Genomic DNA, 6,738 nt, shown 5'->3' with positions numbered 1-6,738 from the left:
AACTGGGTGGCTATTTTTATCCTGCAGCAGCTGCTTGTGTAATAATCGTGAGCCTGAAGGTGAATTTCTGCCACTCTCCGACCAGACACAGAATCTGCCAAATAGTAACAGCATTTCACTTTCTATTGTCACATTCCCCAACACCAGACAAACACAGCAATGCATCCCCCTCCAAGTAGCCCCTTCCCATATCCCACGCCTTTGCCTTTCTTTAGTCTCTTCTTTGATTAACAGCCAAAAAATACAAACAAATAATCATGACAATAATGTAAAGAAATAAATGACCATCAATTTATTACAAGCTCAATGTGTGGCGGCAGCTAAGAAAGCAAACAGAATGTTAGGCATTATCAGGAAAGGAATGGAAAACAAAGATGACAATGTTATAATGCCCTTGTATCGCTCTGTGGTATGGCCACACCTCCAATACTGTGTGCAGTTCTGGTCGCTATCTCAAAAAAGATGTAGCAGAATTAGAAAAGGTACAGAGAAGGGTGACGTCCCCATGAGGAGAGGCTAAAGTGGCTAGGGCTCTTCAGCTTGGAGAAGAGACAGCTCAGGGGTGATATGATAGAGGTCTATAAAATACTGAGTGGAGTGGAAAGGGTAGATGTGACTCGCTTGTTCACTCTTTCCAAAAATACTAAGACTAGGGGACATGAAGCTACTAGGACATATGATGAAGCTACTAAGCAGTAGATTTAAAACAAACCGGAGAAAATATTTCTTCACACAAGGTGGAATTTGTTGCCAGAGAATGTGGTGAAATCAGCTTAGCAGGGTTTAAAAAAAGATTTAGCTAATTTTCTGAATGAGAAGTCCAAGGGCCATTATTGAGATGGACTTGAGTAAATTCACTGCTTATTCCTAGGATAAGCTGCATAAAATCTGTTTTACTCCTTGGGGATCTAGCTGGGTACTTAGGACCTGTGTTGGCCACTGTTGAAAACAGGATATTGGGCTTGATGGACCTTCAGTCTGTCCCAGTATGGTAGCTCTTATGTTCTCCCCCTTGTGCAATTCCATGCCTTCTTGTTCCCGGGTCACTTGTTCCATCAGTCAACCGCTCAGCAGACAAAGCTGGAGCGAGCAGATGATAGATCCTCTTTTTAACATCTACCTTTGCTGGCTGGGATTGCTGGTACTGAAAGCAGCCGTGACGGTGGGGTCTGTAGATATTCTCATGTAAACTCATGTGGACCTCACAGATCCTGCTATCCCCCAAGGTAAGCAGATTATTTTTAAGGGCGTGCAGTTAAGATCCGCGAGGTCTGTGACGTTCGTGTTCTGACCAGTCCCCTGCACTGACGTGGAACTTGTGACTGAAGTATTTCAAACTAGAGAATGACACGGTGACAAAATTCATCACCGTTCCCGTCCCCGCGGATAACCGTGGGAAACCATCTTCATGTCATTCTTTAAAGAGAGAGGGAAGAATCAGAGTATGAATGGCCACAGCCACTGACCCGCAAGCTTTGCTTTGAAGAATGCTGATGTAGAAGGACTGAGGTTGAAATAGACACTACAGAATGACAGTCTCTGGTATCCAGAGCAGATATTGTGATGTCATAATGCCTCATTCCACCAATGCCTAAGAGCCAATCACGTCAGTGATGTCACAATGGCTTCATTATCCTTGGCTCACATAAGAATCAGAGTATGAATGGCCTCAACCACTGACCCGCAAGCTTTGCTTTGAAGAATGCTGGTGTAGAAGGACTGAGGTTGAAATAGACACTAGAAAATGACATGGGATTATTTCCCGCGGTTATCCGCGGGGACGGGGACGGTGATGAATTTTGTCACCGTGTCATTCTCTATTTCAAACCTGCCCTCAATAAGGAATAACACAAACCATTGCTGAAACCTGCCTGTCCCTAAATACCTGCAGCATTGGACGCATTGCCTCAATTATGAGTACAGTACTTGAAATTAGTGTGTCACTTGCCATCTGGAACGGACCCTCCCGGTCCTGTCATGGGACACTTGGGGGCTGCGTGATTCCGACCACTATGTGAACACGCATGTCTAAATTTGCAACCCATGAATGGACGGAGAAGGGTGTACCATATGGCTCCAGAAAAAGGAGGAAGGATTGAAAAAATGGAATTCGTTATGTTAAATCTAGAATATCGATCTTCTCACTTGGTGGTAAGAATCTCTGGAATTCAATTCCAGGTATAATGAGATGATATAAAGATCATGTGTATTTTAAGAAAATGTTAAAAGCACAATTATTTGTGGACGCCTTTCTCTAACTCTATTATTTGTTTTAGATTTAATGAATTCTGTATTGAGAAAATTTGTGGGGAAGATTTATTTGTTTACTGCATTTTACAATGTTTATGCTTGAAATTGTGGATGTAAATGTTTTGTACATCGCTTAGATTTAAGCGATTCATAATTTTTTAAAAATAAATAAATAAATATCCGGGTTTTACTTCTACTGAAAGCAATGGAAGTAAAACCCGGATGTCCTCCTTTTTCTGGAGCCATTCAACAGATGCCCCAACCCACCCCACCACCGGGGGCAGCAGTGCAAAGTTCACACACTTTTCAGGAAAGAAAGGCAAGATGGTGATGAGCAGGGGGTATTGGGAGAGGAGACTGTGGATTGTGAGACTTTATTAAAAAGAATTGAAGTGGAAGAAATTAACTATAAACAAACCAGTGAAAGAGAAGAAGTAAAGATTAAAGGTGGAAGAATAAACCAAGGATAAAAGAATCCCTGTACACCAGTGGGAAAGAGGTATTTTGGTTGGACAGAGGAAAATCCAAACCTGTGGACACAAAGGTGGAAGAACAAACCCCCAAAGTTTTGAAAACTGAAGGCACTTCTTTGGTGGAGCAGCCCAGGCTGATGGGCAACTGGGGCAGCAGAGAGACCCTGGAAGAGCTCAGGTATATTTTTCAATTATTGGAGAGGGCAGTAGAATCAGCTGTGTTGTAGCTCTGTAACTTTGTAGCTTGCCAAGCGGAATCTCTGCTGGCCACAATCTCTTCAAGGGGTCTTGTGCTGCTGCTGTGTGTAGGACCTCAGGCAGCGTCGAAATACCAGATTGTAAGAACCCTGCACAGAAATATTAGGACACTGCCTCTGGCCTGCGCCCAGCCCCCCCTTTTAGGGCCAGATGTGCAGAGCTCCAGCAAGCTGGAGGAAATAGCCTGCAAACGGTGAAAAGGGCTCCAATAACCAGCAAGGGCAAGAAAAGCCCTCCAAAAACAAAGCTTCCAGCAGCAGCAAGTTTGGAAGTCTTGTGTTTTTTTTTAAGTTTCACAGTGCAATTTGGATGCAGCTGTTGTGTGCCATGCCTATGGTCAGGATGGGACACTCACCCACAGCAAACAAGCACAAACAGCCCCATGGACTCTGTCCACATCTGGACAAGCCTCAAACACTTACGATTTGAGGTTAGCATGAGAATTTTTCGTGTACATGGAATGCTTTACTTATTAATATCGGTCAGATTCCAGTGCTATTATCCTTCCACAGGTCGTTGAAGGCTTAGGTTTTTTTTCAGAAAGCTTTTGGAAATGGAGATCTGTTCAATTGAGCTGTGGAATCATTAGCATTTGCTTTTTTTCTTATATACCATTTAGACTTTTTTTTTTTTTTTTTAAGAAATTGTGTTGTTTATTGATTTGTGCTGTACTTTTGTAACCCACATAGATTTTTTGGATATGTGGGATAAAAGTGTTTTTGTTGTTTAAAAAAAAAAAAAATACATAAGTTTCACTATAAGATGTTTTCCCCCTCTCCCCTGAGATAGGCAATACCTGAACTCCGACTATATGAATGTACTCCTGATCCATATTGCCACACATGGGACACAGGCCGTAGAGGTCCACCTGGAATTGGCCACTCTTCCCCATCGCTGGAGTCGCCATCAAAGCGAACTCCAGCCTGTTCCGATACTTGCATTCGATAGATACTGTTCCATCTGGTTGGAACAGCCTGTTTAAGCTAGTTTGAAGCTTTTAAACAATGACATCTCTACGGGCTCTGACCCCATCCCCGCCCTGTGGGCTCTGTCCCTGTCCTGCGGTTATCCACAGGTACCCGTCCCCATGAAATTCTCTGCTCCAGGAGGAGGGAAAGATTAGCTCATTCTCCAATGGCTGGAATTAACCTGAATTTCAGGCCCCTCTCTTTCTTCTGTGAGCTTGATTTGTTGAAGTGATTGAGGATGGAGGGCTGAGGGGAACGTGTAATGCACTTGACTTTCATATCTTTCAGTTCTTGGAAACTTTATTATGTACGCTGTTTGTTCTGTGTGGGTTGCAGCGTGCCTGATTTTAAGGCCAAATGGGATAGATCTATTCACTGAGTTAGGTGGGGGAGGGTCATTGCGGTGGGCAGACTAGATGGGCCGTGGCCCTTATCTGCCGTCTATTTCTATGTTTCTATGTTACGTGGACAAGATGGTTGAAAGTCATTTAATTTTTATGAATGCTTAGAACTTAGGCGGTTTACAAATTTTATAACTAAATAAATATTCAGATGAAATCAGTACTCCTTTTCTTGCACTTGCATGCCGCTCCGATTTCCAACATTCTTCATGCATAAACGCACAGATTTGCATGTGCTTGCTTCCAGCATATCCTCACATTACATACCATATAGTTACAGCATTGGGAACAGTTTTGGGGTTGTTTTTTTTAATGTGTGCATTAGGAAACCAAACACTGAGCTTTAACACATGGCTAGCTGCATCAAAGCCTGGATCTGCACATAGCGCTACAGCATTGCACTACAAGACACTGCGTCTTGCTGCCTTTCTTGTCTGCCAGTGTCGCACCCTGCTTTGTCTCTCTCTGTGCTGTCAGTATCACTCTTTTGTGCATCTTCTCTTAGCCCTGCAAGATGGCAACGTAATATTGCTTTGTTCCTCTTCTGCGTCCTGCCATTATACGCCTGCCGTACTCACTCAGATGCAGCAGTTACAAGAAAGCAAGCTCGGTCTTTTCTAGGACTGCAATATGAGGACATCGCTGGTGAATAAATGTTATGAGGTGAAATAGTCTAAATGCTCCCTTTTAACTGGAGAATTGGGGAAACTTGTACAGACTACACCGATGCACACACGGTGTGTTCAACCCCAGTCCAGATGCAGTGCCACCCTTTCCCTGGCTCCAGCAGAGGAGACACGTGCCTTGTAATATCCCCAAGACACAATTCTGAAACTGGCTCACTGTATGATTTTCTCACTGGGACCATTTCCAGTTTCCTCTCCTAGTTGGACCAGTTGACCTCTATCCCTATTATAACAGGGATGATTAATGTTGTTTAGACATTATGTTATTTGTGATAATCGGAGGGAAACAAGATTATATGTATGTGGTATGGAAGCCGAAATATTTGTATGCGGTGCTGTATATGAATTTTTTAATCCACTGACTTCTCTTATGTATGGACAACCAGCTCCACCCCTCCAAATGATCGAGGGTTCCAAACACAACTACCATTCACCCATCTCTGGACACAGTGGAGAAGCTTTTGGAGGTGCTCGGCATCCACAAAGTTGGCTCCTACAGGGGAAGGGAAGAGACCCCACCCAGGACGCCCCAAGTGTGGGAGAAGCAGGGGAATGGAAGGGCTGCCCCAAGCCACATTTCATATACTTTAGGGTAGAGCTGGGGGGGGAGGGCGGTGAGTCAGGGGTCAAATATAACCCCTGCTGGGCTATCAAAGATAGGCAGTATACAATAAAAATCAATACTCCACTCGTATGAAATGATCTGTATTCTGTCACTCATTCTTATATTCTTCTTAAACCAGCTGATTAATCATGCGTTGAATATTTTTTAAGCATTTTTTTAAGCCCACTGTTTATGCAGGAAAAGGCCTCAGAGTTAAGGAGTTCTACGCTTATAGTCTCATCGACATTCACGGTCAGCGTAGATATAGTCCGAATGTATACTCCATACTACAATCACTGGCCAAAAACCTGCTTAGTGCATTTTTACTATTAGTCTTTAACTTATAACTCTTTAACTGTTTTTAACCTATTTTATCTTTTTTTCTTAATTGTAACTTGTGATTAATATAACCAACACTGTTGGTAGCAGATTAAATTTATATTTTCACTGGCAATCCCAAGTAAACTCTCTGTGACTCACTCAAGTTTCAATACTGTATGTTCATATCTGAGATGTTATAACAGTGAATGGGAAGACGATTCTGAATTAAGGAATTGGATCATTAATTGGACTGGAATCCAACCAAAAAAGAACTGTAAAACATGAACTTCAGGTCATCATATTAAAGAAATTCTCCATTTTCATGGCAGGTTTTATTTTGGCTTATTTTGGAGGGTAGGTCCACAGCAAAACCAGGCTTAGCAATTCTGAAAACTGAGGAGTTATCAAAGCCCCTCTCAATACCAGCTTGAAAATTCCCTCCCCAAAATCCCCATGGAGGGGCGAAACACACTAAACCAGAGAGGAGAAGGAAGTGCAGAGTTTCTACTCATTGTTAGAGAAAGGATAACCCAACATCCCCTTTGCAGGGTCACTTCACATGGACAAGAACTTAAAATTACTTTCTCCCAGTAACATATGAAAGAGACCAGGACAGGGAGGTGTATTAGGACTCAGGATTTCCTTCCAGTGACATTTGAAGGGGGTCAGAGCAGGGAGGGGATTAGGATTCCCTCCCAGTGACATGTAAAAGGTACCAGGGCAGGGAGGGGATTATGGCTCAGAATTCCCTCTGAGAGACATGTTAAAGCAGGGATC

This window comes from Geotrypetes seraphini, chromosome 10, assembly GCF_902459505.1.
Source record: "Geotrypetes seraphini chromosome 10, aGeoSer1.1, whole genome shotgun sequence".
Lineage (NCBI taxonomy): Eukaryota > Metazoa > Chordata > Amphibia > Gymnophiona > Dermophiidae > Geotrypetes > Geotrypetes seraphini.
Note: the sequence above shows the minus strand (reverse complement) of the source record.